We start from the raw sequence: 14,289 nt of genomic DNA, 5'->3' as shown, positions 1-14,289 counted from the left end.
TCAAGTTTTGGTATTGGGAGAGAATAGTGCCAATTAAAACTTTAATTAAAATTCTATTGCAAAGTTTTATTACTTATTCGCAAACTTGAATTTTCCATTTCTTATTTTTTAGAATAAAGTCTTGGTATTTCGATATTTTCACTGAAGAAAAATTTCCTTTAAATTGATTAAAGAATACGAATTCAATTTTGGTCATTTTGGTTACTTTCTACAAGGAATGCGCAACGGGATTTTTCGCCTCAGTTTTTTTTTTAATCACCATTGCAATAATAATTATGTGAAAGCTGAAATTTTCATAATAAGGCATATTTCCGTATTTCTCATGTAAAGTGAATGCGAGAGCGCATGTGACTTTTCATCATGCATTGCATCGTTTTCGTGTACCGAAACTCATTTGGACACGCGTTATTTTTAAAAATAATCGATACTGTCTCTCTGTCGCTTCTAGCGCATATTGCAGGCTGCTGCAGTAACACGAATGCCGGCGCTAAATGTTTACATGAGTCATCTATATGTATAGTATATATATATATATGTATATATATATATATATATATATATATATATATACACATATAATAGTTTCCTATGTATATGTACAATATTTCCGACTGTATTCCCTCACGACGGAGAGTATAACAGGACTGAAAAAAATAGGGACAGTGAAAAAAACCGCTCGTCATATTTTTGTGCAGGGACAAATAGAATTCGTAACTGTAGTAAAATTTAATAGCGAAATATTCCGGCGACAGCAACTGTAGAACGTAGATGTACAGGCAACGACACAATCTCAGAATATGTCGTTAACAATTTAGTGTAGTTGGACATTTTCTCATTTTGTTCTATTGTTTTCAAAATTTCGTTGCAGAGATAATATTTTTTATTTCTCGTTCTTGCATTTATTTTTGTTTGGTCTTTGTTTGTTTGGTCTTTGCTGCAGGAAGTTGAAAGATGTGTAATGTCATTCTTTATTTAGTTATTTGCCTTGCTGTTATCTTTTTCAAAATTTAAATTTAGACTGCATTTGATAACGTAAATAAATTTTTAGAGAAGAAATTAAATAAAAATGTGATTTGTAGAATATTTGTATTCTTTTTTATTTTTGATTTTAATGACAAAAACATTATTACGTTAACCGCAAATTTCTTTACAATTGCCGTATTGCGAATATAAAGCTTAGAAGAAAAACATTGTGTTAACAACCCGCGTCATCGTAATGCAAAGTGCATAGTCATGTTTCTAATAATGGTTTTGTAATTGTGATATTGCATAAAATTCAACAACTCTATTTATTTTTGTCATTCTGATCTGACGCATTTTTTGATCAACTTTATGCATTTTTGCTAATGCAGAGTAAATGTAATATTTTAAACAGTGTTTATTGATCGAATAGAAGCAAAAATACCATGTCTAAATTTACAAATACAATTTCTAGGAATATCTTATTATTATTATTATTATATATTATTATGTATATAATAATAATAATAATAAAAATTATATATATATATATATATATATATAACTTTTCTATATGCTGTACTTTTTAATTTATTTGCTTTGTTGTTATTCAATACAGAGATTATTTTGTATTGTATTTTAATGAGAATTCTGTCTCTTTCTCTGATTGGCCGTTCTCCGAATAACGGTCAGGTACATGTTTTGACAGAAATATCTCATTAATCAGATATTAAAATTACAAAAGCATCTCATTAAATTGAGAATATTAACGTTTATGTGACATTTCAAACAGACGTTCAATCCAGATTACGAAAAGTAGGCAAAATAAACATCAACCAAATGATAGAATTTACATTACAAATCGAACTTGAGTGTTTGGATTATGTTAAATGCCATTTCTCTTCCGTTAACGTAATTCGTCCAATCTTAGAAACGCCCGGAAATAGTCCAAGGAGTTTGTAATGGAATCAAGTAGTTTGCGAAGTAGCAATGGTTTGGAACTACACTTTACAGTATCTTCAATTTATAGTTTAATCTTATTATTACATTTGGACTGCTTTTATTTAATGTTATATACGTGGAATGCTTAACACACGAGATTTGTTTGAATAACGTGTACATACCGCGCGTTTTAAATTACTTGTGGTGTCTGATTCAGTGCGCAGAGCTCATCGCTTACTGACCACAAGTACCGCTCCAGTTTTATCGTCATTTTGAAGCGGGCGAGGGGATGACGGTGTGTCAACTATGCGAGTAATAAAAGTTGCGCGTCTCGCAAATTTGCCGGTTTGCACGTGTGTGTAATTTTTTTATGCGGTGAAAAATGTAACACGCTTCGAGCGGATGTTAAAGTATCCGGAAAATGACGGGACAATGCCGTGTACCTACCTACACTGCGGCGATGAAACGTAACCCGTGCAATACGCATTTAAAAACGTTGACGCACTAATGAACGTTCATTACGACGAGTATGAGGCGTTTAACGGCGAACGTGCGTGGCAAGCCGACGTGTAATCAGGGCAGCGTGAGTTTTACCTCTTAGTTTCACTCGATGAAAATTATTTTTGACTTTATCGACGCTTCGCGTGAGAAGGAAGGAAATTTCTACTTCATACTAGGTTCTACTTCATCATAATCTGACGGCCACAATGCGAGACGTGTTAATTGACATACGATATTTCACGTTATCTGCGCCACGTGAAATCGCAACTCATTCCGACGAATATCGCCTTCCGTCATTAATCACGCGATACGTTCGGACTAATCGATTTTCGACAATACTTCCGCTGCGTATCGCAGGAAATACGGGGAAGCGAAGCATCGCGAGAGAGCGGTTCGCGTCGCTCGCTATCAGCGCCCGTCCGTCCCGTTTTATCATTGTGCTTTGAAGAGCGCGGGCGCCTAGCAGAGAGAGAGAGAGTTAGCCGCGCGCACGGACATTTCGTAAAAAAAATTTTGTCTGTTTGTGCATACGCGCAACGTAAAAATTGTAATCTGCCCAGGGCATATGGCCGAAGTGTCCGGTAAATGGTGAGAAACACAGTGTGCACGTGTGGGAGCTCATTCTACTGCGTATTGCGTCGCGTTATGACCCGGGGCGAGCTATGCGAGTGAAAACAGAATTTTTGACGCGCGCAGCGTGATCGAAGGAAAGTTCGAGTGCGAGTTAAAAGCCAAGTTTCACGGGTGACTTGACAAGTACATACAAATCTCAAATTGAACACGAAATAGCGAGAGGAAAGGACAAGCGAATGTTCACTGTGCTGCCGCGCTAGCTGAATGCATTCTACCAAAATCATTCGATTGACTTTGCGGAACGAAAACAAGAGAATTTCAAGTTTTCCCGAAAATTTGTTCTTTGAGCATAATTGAGACGCTGAATTGTCAATCTAATTATTAATCCGTAACTTCGATATTGTCATGTTCAGAATGTTATCGCATGAAGTTACGTCTGCGTGCATTCGAAATTGAATTCACAATTCGCGTCTGTGCAAAGCATGCGTCGTTTATCCAATATCAAGCAACGTTGACGTTATCTCGCGGCTCATCGGCCCGTAGTCTGTCGCTGTCTTTTTCGTTTAAACGCGTTTCGGTGATGGATAGTTTCAGGAGTATGACTGTCGGCTTTGGAGTTTTCACTAGAAAGAGCGCTGAATATGAAGAGCCGTTGCGCGCACTTGTAATCTGAAGGCTGGGAGGAAAGTGAGATGTGGCGAAAGTCAAAAATAGAATATTAGGTAAAAAAAGTTATCCTGAAGAAACAGAACGGGGAGAAAAGGAGAGCAAATAAGTGGGAGATGCGGAGGGAAAGAAAACGAAACATGAGAGTGAAGAAAGAGAGAGAGAGAGAGAGAAAGAGAGAGAGAGAGAGGGCGGGAGAAGGAGAGACAGAGAAAGATTATTTCTTCACAGCCGAGCGACAACGCGAATCATTTTCCCTTAAAGCTCCCTTTTGCCCCGGGTCAGTCTTCCGTTTCGAAAGCAATTTGCCCTGCCGAGCGCTGTGCTACGTATATCTACTCTACGCGGATCCAACGGACCGGCAAAAAAAGGCTCCGGACTCGTTACGTTTCCCAGGCGAGGTAAATTCAGGGTGCGAAGCGTAAGAGGAAAACAACCAGAATTCTCTATCTCTCTCTCTCTCTTTCTTTCTCGGCGTAGACTGCGAGCGAAGACGGCCGTTTTCCATTAGGCTTTCGGATGCAGCAGACGCAATAACTTTCTCCCGACGGGAACCGTAAAAATTCGTTTGACCGCAATTTGCCATTATTATAAGTTATCGGTATATCAATATATTGGATCGCAATTCCCTTGCGCAACATTTTAGCAGGACATCCGAATCGAAATTTTATTGATTTGACTTTTATTGTATATATTTGGTACTTCAGAATTTTGGAATATTTACTTTGGTTATGAAGATGTTCCATTAATATTTTGGTGTAATGTCTGACTAATTTGCGTAATTTCTCTCGTTGACAATGTTTGCTCGTTAAACTCGTTTGCTGTTTACAGAAGAGGCATTGACCTATTAACAGATTTCTAATTAGCAAGGTAAATTAATGAATAAATAATTATTAATTATAATGTATATGTTGCATACATAATAAGGTGTTAAATGCGCTTGATGACATTATAAATTAAATGTAACATATGGTGTAAATATACACCGACGAGTAATTGTGTTTTTTCCTTAATTAGTGTTCCCTTATGAGTAAAACTCGTTTTGTACATGGAATTAATTTTACATATGTATACATTTTAGACTAGTACGTCGACAAAATCGTTTAGTACTCTCTGTGTGTTTATTTATTACGGCAGATTCAAGTGATGAGAATAATTTGTAGCAACATCCGTGGAATAGATCGCGCGTTTGAAATGAGGACACAATTTCTAGCATATGTCGGGGAAAGCTGAAAAGAGTAAATTATCGAGTAGTACTCAAAATAGAGGCATCTAAAAATCTCATGATTGTAAAAGTGAAGATTTAAATTTCATGTATTACGTCAATTTTAATTTTACAAATCTAATTTAAACAATATTAGAGTGAGTATAGATAGATTTATTTAATTCTTTGAAGAACAACAATAGCATCTCTGTGTACACATTTAATTTATTTTAAAAGGATTTTTTGCTTTTCTCTAAAATAAAACTTATAAAACTTTATTAAATTGAATATGTTAAATCTGATTTATTAGAAATGTAACAAACATATAAAAATAAACTTACTTTTTACTTTATTAAAAAACAACAGAGACAGAAATTTATATTGTACCGCGTTCTGCAAATTTCAACGATACAACGATAAGATCTTTATTACAATATTTTCACACGTGACATACTTTTTTGGCGCCGTGCGAATGTAGCACCAGAATTGCCATGTTGAAACGGACACACTCTCAGCAATCTGCGTTTTCGCGACTTGCAGATTACATTTTCTGTTTTCTTCTGTTTTGAGTGACGGCAGCAACACCTGTGCTTGTTTCGATTTTAACATTTGCCGAATGTATTTTCGCGCGGCAAACGGTAGACCCTTAGACGCGCGCTCCGTATGCAAAGTAGAAATGCAGGAACAAGAGAATCGGTTTTTCGTTGGTGATCGATAAATCCATTCTCTGTCGTATACGCGCGTTTGCTCTGCCAGCGGAGCTGTGACACGACCGTTCCCCGTCCGCGTGTGCCATTCGCATCGCATAGCCGTGCGATGCCGCGATCGACGTTCCGTCCGCCCTCGTCGAAATTATTTCCGCGGGGCTTGGCAAAGCGAGACGATGTAGTCGTAGTCGTCGTTCTCTAACTTCGAGATTTCACATGCACGAAGTTGGTTGTCTCCTGAAGTCTTTGATGTTCTTTTTTCGGTGCAGACGACCGGCAGATCCCGTCTGCCACCACCATCCGTCGACGTCGCGAACATACGTAATACTTTTTCAGTTCGACTTCTTTCGCATCTGCACTGAATCATTTATTCGCATCAGTAGTCAGATAATATTGTTTTCGTATTACCATATAATTTTATATATTAATCTGTATATATTTTATATCAAATCTGATTTTAATATTGTATGATAAATATTGGAGGTGTACGCATCTAAAAACATATGGTTATATAATAAAAAATTAAAAGATTAATTTTTTTAATTGGTTTTAGTCAGATTCGTAAAGTGATTTTATTTTTCTTATATAATATTTAATATAATATAATTTAAATAATATATATTTTATATAAATATAATAATTAAATATTTTATGTATTATTTACTAATATTTCTATCATGTAATGCAAACTGACATTGAATTTTGTTTGAATAATAGATAAATAGTATTTATGACTACATATCAGAAACATCGTTTCTGTCGTTGATATACGTTATGGTGTACGTTTAATTGATAAGGATGCGCTGGATGGATACTCACTGCGTTCCAATCTTATCATGTAGGTCGAGTTAATTGCAGCGAACTAGGCTGCGCTCCCATTAGAGTGGTAAACAATGATAAACGACGTTCAGGATTGGAAACTCGTAAAGTATCCAGCATCTCATACGTTACTAATTATATTTCACTAATTATTGCTTTTCTCGATACATCTTATCTCTTATTAGTGCTGTTATGGATTATATATCAGGAAAATAGGATAGCAATTTGACAAATTTGAAATATTAAAGTGTGCTATTAAGATTTAAGCGTTATATTATATATTTGTTATATTATATATTATATATATAATATGAAGCGATATCTATTCACAGAACAATCAATTATTGAATCATTAACCATAGATAACGACATTATGAAATAACGTGAAATGACGTAAAATGGTAATAGAAAAGATCAATTATTTAAAATTCAAGCATTCTATATATGATATTACAGATGCATAATAGATAAAAGTAAAGTAGGGGCTAATAGAATGTGGCGGCGAAAAGGAAAGTGATAAAAACGACGCAGGGAAAGTTTAGGAGCATCGATTAACTATTGTAAAGGTCGAAAATATTTTTTTCATATAATACAAAAAATAAATTTTCTGCACGTAATGCGCTTATATCACTGGCTTTATTAGAACGAGCGAACTCGTTAGAGAGCATATATATATACGGCAATAAAAAAGGATTACCGTACGAACCCGATATTGATTATCATTAATTCCCGAAATATTGACTATGATTGGTACATATGCGTTAATGTAGCTGCGATGGTTTAACGGATATAATGTTGATTAATGCAATTGGTTAAGCGCGGATAGCAAACGGCCATTTCTCTCATCTCCCTTTTTTCGAGAAAAGAAATTTGTCAACTTGATAAAACAATAAACAGGTCGCGTACGTGTCTCGACAGTGTTTTTGTATAGAGTTGCATTCTTACACTGGTCAGGCATGAATAGATTTATACATCGGCATTCGTGAACGATAAGCTTGAGAAATAAAAGTCGAAGTCCACGTAATTATCATAGGTGAGACCAGAACCGGTCTGCGTTCTTTAACTTCGATAAAATGTGCGCGTATAGAGTGTCATGTCTAACAAGTTGGGCATGAATTTTATTCTCAGTCGGAATAGGGAATTCGTGAGAATTAGTTGAAGCAATTATAAAATGTTTTATTCAACGTTTTATTCCTGTTTTTAAAATTTTAATATTACTTTGGAATATCAGCTCTAAAATTACAAATTTGATAAAAATATTGTTTTTAATTAAACAGTTCTATTTATTTTTTATTACTTGTCGATGTGCACGCAGCGTAATATTTTGCGGGTGGGAAGATACGAAACTGAGAGAATATTGAAATTGTTTTCTCGTTAACGAATACGACTCGGCGGAATGAAGCGTTGAATGCGCTTAACGATGATATTCCAATGCTACTCTTGCATATACGCATTCTTGTATGCTCCATAAATATAAACAAAAATGCAACCGTAACGAGAAAGCAGCTAACGCTATATTGTATTTGTATCGAGATAGCGACGTATAATTATTCCCGATTGCAATACAAGCTGTTCGTTATAGAATTCGATCTTTATGCTCCGCAAAAGGCCACAAGTAAAAGTGCGGTAATTACGTTTTGACTTGTGCCAACGTCGGAGATACCTTCATATAGGAAGAGTTTCTCTTTGAATAACGTTTTGTTTTAAATATAACGTTTCTCGTACAACGGAGAAGATAATAAATCTAAAACAAAATCCACCGCGCGCGCACCGCAGGTCGAAGACCTGCGGTAAAGCGACGAGGAAAGAATTTCCGTTGGAAGTACTCGACAGTGCTCCTTCGGGATGTTTTCTCTTGTGTATATACGCGACAGCGCTCTCACCGTTCAAGAAACGCACCTTTTGGTTGATGTGACTCTGTAGCTGCCAGTCGTCAGAGAAAACACGCCCGGGGACCGATCGAGTCGCGATAGGAAAGGGAGTCGCGGAAATATCGTCATTGATTGCGTTCGCGCTTTGACGTGTTGGCGTTGCTGCTGCACACACACACATACACATACACACATACATACACACACACACACACACACACACACACACACACATACCCAAGTCTCTTCCCCGCGACCCGTCAAAGCGACTGACGTCGATCGTACGTCGCCCACCTTGTTACCCGATTCACACGGCTCACCTCGCGATAGCTTTGTGGGGGAAATCCTCTTCTAACAAAATTCAATATTCACCCGGCGGCGCAATATGCACAGGAAGGCAGCTCCGGAAGGGCGCGCAATCCCAGAATCTGCGTGCGCCTTATCGGCGGAATTTCTGACATCGCAGAGAAAATTCTTTCGCAATTGAGGCGCGCCGCCTGTTCGCGACGCAGTTCGATGAACCTGCCGATAGGTACGTAGCTGAAGGAACAAGCTGAAAGGACGCGAGGACTCGTGCCTTACTTGAAGTAAGACGAACGCGCCGTCAATATCCGTTCCTCGATTTTAGCGCTCGATTTTCGCACTCCTCAGTCCTTGGCCTTCGGCAATTGTTTGCACAACAGCATCCGCCGCAGCTGTATTTATTGTTTTTACGCATGGATAATTTCAATATGTATATTCGCGTTCTCATTACGCTCGCGTACTTCATTCGTTGTTTGCTTATACATAATCGCGCGCGATTCCACGTCGTAGAACGGCGTCACGGAGTCTAGAGATTTCCTCTAAATGCTAATCCTAATTGCTACGCATGTAAACACCGCGGAGATTCCGCTCGAGTTTAATCTCTCGTCGCCAAGACAAGGCTAGCCTATCTTGAGATCTCGCGAACGCGCCCACGTGCTGCATGCGAGCGAGACGCCGCTTTCACTCTCGCGCGTATTACGTCGCTGGCGTATGTGTGCTTTGCGAATGCATCTGTGTAAATATAATAATATCACGAAGGAAGAACGTAACTAACAGAAGGCAAATTCTCATATCTAAAGATTTAATGTCTTATTCGGAAGTCACGAAAGTTGCTCGTTTCAGCGTGCCGACGTGTCTCGGCGTCATTTATTTCCAAGAATTTTCAAAAATTCTTTCAATACGCGACGTCTTACTTTCATCGTCAATTAACAATCGTCGAGGAGTCTCATGTTGCGAATATTACATTCACTTCTTTCGAACTCTGGCGCTTTCTCTTCCTCAAATCTGTGCATCGTTGAAACTCGCAGTTATATTTAATCTTCTTTTTATCGGAAGAGTTTCAATATCTCTCGGTATCGTTTAAACACAATCGATTCTAACTATTATCTTTTAATATTCGACTTCGGGTCTTCGCGGTCTTCTGTCGCGCGCCGTAATAAATCCACCGGCCTTCCCCTTTCCCTCCACTTCCGCTTCTCTCTTCCGTGATGCAGTTATATAATACAAAATTTTTCCTTCCATCTCTCGTCCGTCGTCGCCGCCGCCGCCGCCGCCGCCGCCGTCGTCGTCGTCTTGTCGGTTCTTTTCCGCTCTCCTAATGCTACTCAAAGCCAATATACCTTTTTACTCGCTCTCGTAATGGCCCATTTGCCAAAAAGGGCATTTTCCGCGGCGCGCAGCAGCAACGTGCTCTTAACACCTTGCCGTAATCGACTCGCCTGCGTAGCTCTCCTGTAATTTTTCGGTAAATTTAAGATCCAGCATGCGGCACGGCGATACATTATATTCAACTGCCATCGTTCTTATCGCACACCTTTACTGGGCAGCACCTCTCCGCCTCGTCTAATTCCACCGCAATTTTCCGGATTTCAGTTCGGTGTACGTGAATGTATTCGTTCCGAATTTATCATCGCTCCTTTCTTACGACGCGCGAGAGGGAAGGGAGAGGAGGAGGAGCGAGACGGGATAAGGCGAAAGGAAGTGTCCGACATTATCGCGACGGACGCGAGAGCAGTACGGGATGGTAAAAGTGAAATTATGACTGCGCTAAGTCCGACTCGCCGCTTCTACGGCGCAACTTCCCTACGCGACCCGTTTCTATAATGTAACGATGTGATGTATGCGCTCTCGCGGACCGGAGGCCGGCAAAGGCCGGGAATGAGTTATGAAGGCGGTGGGCCTGCGGACTCTCCGCGGAAGAAGCCAGAGGTGCATCCGGCGTGCTTAACATCCGAAAGAGCTGTGGAGAACGTACTCGACCACGTACGCCAGGTTGAAGGGATCTTTGCGTCCCGTGGAATTAATATATCGTCGGGACGTGGTGTCAGGTTCCTTCCTCCGCTGAGGTTTTCCAGTCCTCTCTTAATTTGCCGTTAATTAACAGCGCGTGTCCGCGGAGATCTGTTCGTGGCTCTTTCAGAGTCTTTAACACTCAGTATGACAGTCCGAGTCAGTCGAGTTTTGCTAATGTCTTTCGGGATAATTTTCTAAATCGCAAGAAGAGAGTGAGCTTAATTTTTATTTTGCTCTTATACAATTTTATAGTTAGATTTTACAATAAAAATGTGGAAAAATACTTCTAAAAATTAAAATAAATCTATACACGAATTCATTGATGATAAGATTGGAGATCGATGAGATGAAAAGAATTTGCACAGATATTAATTTATATTCGGATAATAAGAAGCTTACAACAATATCAGAAGTGCTTAATCGAGCGTTACTCGAGCATGTTGCTACTTGTAATTTTCGTTGAATTTGTAACATGTAAATTAAACATATTCCGTATTGTTAAATTTAATTTTGCCTCTTGTTTTTTTGTACGAACTGCGCTCTAGAGCAGACGGATATTTCGAGAGGATAAAATATTTTGCGACTGCTACGAAAAATTGAGTTGATGAATAACAAATACCTCGGATTTTGTTATAAAAATAATATAATATAATAGCTTTCACCAGAGAGAGAGAGAGAGAGAGTCATAAATTTATAAACTATTAAATGTATATATAATATATGAATATTTAATTTTATCAATTTTTTTAAGTCCGTGATTTATACTTGTCAAGCCATTCTTTGTTTGAAACTTTACGAATCATCTAGAGCAACGCGTAAGAACAAGTATTAATTTGCAAGAATATACGTTGATATAACTTTCTTTATTTTACATTTTTTTAGCTCTTCTTTATTTTGCCACCCTCTGGATTTTGTCAGAATACTTTTTTCATTATTGCCTCCTCTCCCTCCCCATCCCGAGCGTGCTTTCTTTACTGTAGAAAGCGCGAAATCGTCATGAATATTTCACGAAAGTGATGGCTCTGGCAAAAATAAAGGGCGAAGTAGCTGGGATTTCATCTCTCGTCGCGAATATTAAAATATCGAAGTGAGGTAAATGAAAGGTCGAGTGGCGGCGTTCGATGCGGAAATGGATGGCGGGATAGCGAGCGATCGCGCATTCGAGGAGAAAAAGTCGATAGCACGAAGATCGGTATCGTTCGATAAGTGCTGATTTCTGCAGAACGCATATATAATGCGCAATGATTACGTTAATTGATCTAGGAATCAACGGACCAACGACAGGGTGACGATGCATCGGCACTGCTCATTGCTAGACAATCACAGCTGCTGCTTAGATAGTCTGAATATAATCCTGATTCTATTAAGATGAGCCTCTCAAGCCGCCCAATCGGGCTACGTGTATACGCTCTATTTGCTATGCAGAGTGGCTGCTAGACGTGATGGATATCCAACGGGGTGAATTTCAAAATCCAAATTCACCGTGCCGTGGTATAAGCGCCTTCGTCAAGACTCCTTACATTATCCCTCCCAGTTTTAACCGGGCTCGAAGCTATCGTGCAATCGTGGGATGACGGAGGTAAAACTTTTAAAATTATAAAATTTCAAAGGGATATATTTGATTGACAACGACATATTCTTTGCCGTCTGCGAGAAAATTAGCTTATACTTTGAAGTAGTTGGAAGCAATCATGCTTGAAATGACTTTTTTAAGCGCGCGCTGAAACCTTTCCTTTGAGCTTTATCCGCCTCGTTGTTTCACCTGCAAATCGTGTTCCTCTGGTCATGATCGGAGCTAAAGTTCACGTGCACACGCATGTTATCGAGGCGGAATAATCTTAATTCCGTACTGTGATCCGCGATTGGCGCGCCCGCGGTATCGGTGGCATTTCACCAGCGCTTGCGTGAGAAACGCGAACCGACGAAACTGCTCGTCGCATTATTCACAATGATTTATCCCCCCAGAAACGACGGCGGCTTGGAGGTTACGTCGCGATTCTCTCTTTCTTGCCGGTAACTGTAAAAGTCCGAGGATTAACGATCGATGCGTTTGAAGCATGGCTCGTGTTCTAGAACGAGCTTCAAAGGGATTCCATCTCGATCTCCGTGCTCTCGACTCTTCAAACGGAGCGCATTATCCGTCGTATATCTGGAAATGCATTAAGCTACGTTCCGCGAATTGCCGTAAAAATTGGTTTCCACGACCCTTGTACTTTCGTCTGTATGGATTAAATCCTTTCTCTGCAAGTACCGGGATTATTTCAATGATAATGCACGCTACCGTTTTTCTGTCAATCGATAGCTACTTTTAAAGTAATTCCTTGCATTTCGAATGTGATTTATTTCTCTGTTGCGTGCTTTTCCTATTTCTTTACTTACCTAATAACAAATAATGTATTATTTTTAATCATAACAAATTTATCACTAACAATAAGTAGCGTTGAAACATTTGTGTAAGCACGAGACAAATTGATTGCGGACACATAAAACGACCGCTATAAATTGTTTTTATATTTTTATATTGTCACTTTTTTTTTTAAAGTAAAGCGTATCGCTATTTTTCCGGTTTTCGAGGAACTAATGGATCAGAAGGAAGCTGAGTTATCGTAGAAAGCGTTAAGAAAATGCCAGGGTCGAAAGTAAATACCAGCCACTTTAACTTACGGCTAGCGTAAGTGCACGAGAACTAATCTTCTAGCTAGTAACCCGCGAGATTTTCCTCGTACGCGATAAAGTAACGCGATGTCTATAAAGTATTTTCTTAACGGTATTTTTTAGAGACTTATTCTGTGACGTGTGAATGCAATTGTTTGCATTTTAATTGAAACCTTGGCACCTAACTAATAGTCTTTATTTTTTACTAATAGTTATAATTATACATATATATAATATTAAATTTTAATATCGAAAAATACCTAATTGTATTTAAGATTTACATACATTATTTTTAAATATTTTTTAATTAATTGTTGTAACTTTCTATTTTATAAAGAATAATATAATGAAATATACATATGTACATATACACAGACACACATATACAATATATATATAAGTCACATTTCATGCGTAAGAAACCGCTTGAGACGGAAGTTACACAGATGTCGAGAGGGAAGCTTAGGTGGATCTCGCTCGGTGCCAATTTCACGGGAAGGCACTTATACCGAATGGCAGAAAATGACGGGGAATTATTTACTATAGTCGAGCGAAGTAGCGAAAATTGGGTGCAGCTGTTCTAATTTCATGCCAGAGTAACGATCTCGCGCAACCATTGAATGAAAGGCAACGCGAGTTACTCGCTCACCCCGAGCTGCCGTCTGCTTCTCATCCCTGTATGTTTCATCCAACTCTCGTCCTCGAACGTCGATGTAGAGCTCGCAAGTTCGTTTTCTATGGTCAAATTTTGTCGCATATCTGTGCGTACGGATGCGCTTATTTAGCTACTGAATGCTAAAAGTCGAGCATTATGCAGCATTAATTTCTCCATGTTGTATGATGAATAAAAATTAAAGAGCCAAATGGCTTAATTCCATTAATATATTATAATAAATTATTGCGAAAAGCAGAAAATATTCTACTTTTCCACCAAAAACTATAACTTACTGAGGAACTAAAATAATGCGAAAAGTTCTTAATTTATAATAAACAAATGATACAAAAAGCATATTTTTATATATGAAAATAACATTAATAGAAAAAAAAAGATTTAAAATAAAATCAAAAATAAGTT

At 38.4% G+C, this 14,289-nt stretch overlaps 1 protein-coding gene and 1 long non-coding RNA gene across 2 annotated transcripts in view; both read left to right on the top strand.

Moving 5' to 3' along the window:
• Invadolysin (leishmanolysin-like peptidase, invadolysin) overlaps positions 1-14,289 on the top strand; it is a 246,089-nt gene that overhangs the window by 45,724 nt on the left and 186,076 nt on the right. The gene's annotated exons all lie outside the window — the stretch shown is intronic.
• LOC136999593 (uncharacterized) overlaps positions 1-14,289 on the top strand; it is a 61,978-nt gene that overhangs the window by 39,567 nt on the left and 8,122 nt on the right. The gene's annotated exons all lie outside the window — the stretch shown is intronic.

The sequence above is a fragment of the Linepithema humile genome, chromosome 4 (genome assembly GCF_040581485.1).
Source record: "Linepithema humile isolate Giens D197 chromosome 4, Lhum_UNIL_v1.0, whole genome shotgun sequence".
Taxonomy (NCBI): domain Eukaryota; kingdom Metazoa; phylum Arthropoda; class Insecta; order Hymenoptera; family Formicidae; genus Linepithema; species Linepithema humile.
The sequence above is the reverse complement of the archived record's forward strand: the minus strand, read 5'-3'. Positions and strand labels throughout refer to the sequence as shown.